Source organism: Hipposideros armiger, unplaced genomic scaffold (genome assembly GCF_001890085.2).
Source record: "Hipposideros armiger isolate ML-2016 unplaced genomic scaffold, ASM189008v1 scaffold_99, whole genome shotgun sequence".
In the NCBI taxonomy this organism is placed as follows: domain Eukaryota; kingdom Metazoa; phylum Chordata; class Mammalia; order Chiroptera; family Hipposideridae; genus Hipposideros; species Hipposideros armiger.
The window spans coordinates 3,566,268-3,567,335 of NW_017731449.1; positions in this window are offsets into that span (position 1 = coordinate 3,566,268).

Consider the following 1,068-nt stretch of genomic DNA (forward strand, 5'->3'; position numbering starts at 1 on the left):
TGATGACAATTACTTTTTACACTATAATATATTTAAATTGAAAGCTTTGTTCAGATTAATGCAGTACTCAAATGGCACCCTGGAAGGGTGCTTGTGTTGTAGATTTCTGTTAAAAAAAAAAACAGTGACTATCCAATTTCCTCAGAGCCAAAAAGGAGAATCCATTTAAAGTAGATATTTTTTTGGACAATCTGGTTTTAAACAAACAGACTTGTTACCTCTATAATTATCTTTACTGATAATGTTAAGTTTTACATGAGCCCTGTGCTCTCGGAAAAGAACAAAAATTAAGAACTCCTTCCACCCCCACTCTTTGTATTCCTGGAAATAATTTAGTACAAAGAACCACTCTTCTTCATATGACTTAGATAAGATTCATGGATACTCCCCTTTGTTCACCCGTGACAAAGCCAGACACTGACCTTCCAAATTGCCAGTTTTCATTTTATACATGTTTAGCTGAACTGTTTTGTTCCCACTCATCAATCACAACAAAATGCTTGTTAACCAAACTTTGGTTCAGGTTCCCTCCTTCCCTCAGCTCACTGGACTTGAGCCCACCTTGCAGCTTGAGCCCACACACAACCCCTCCTTAGCAGCCTGTTATGGACAGAATGTTTGTGTTCCCTCCACCCCCTGCCCCAAATTCATATGTTGAGACCCTATCCCACAATGAGACAGCATTAGGATGAGGTAATTAGGATTCAGTGAGGTCATCAGGAAGAAGCCTTTATAAATGGGATTGTGCCTCTGTAAGAACCAGGAGAGAGTTTGCTTCCAGCCTCTGCTCTCTGCCCTGTAAGGATAAGACTAGGAGTCACAATCTCCAAACAAGAAGAGGACTCTCACCAGGATCAGACCATGCTGGCATCCTGATCTCAGCCTTTCAGCCTGCAGAGCTGTGAAATGAATTTCTGTTAGGCACAAGCCACCCGGTCTGTTGTATTGTTGGAGCACCCAAACTGGCTGACACAGCCCCTTCCTAAAAATAGGCTGGTCTTATGATGAAACATTCACATATGATCCCAATATACCGCCTTTTCATCCCCCTTTCCCTGGTTCTTCGAA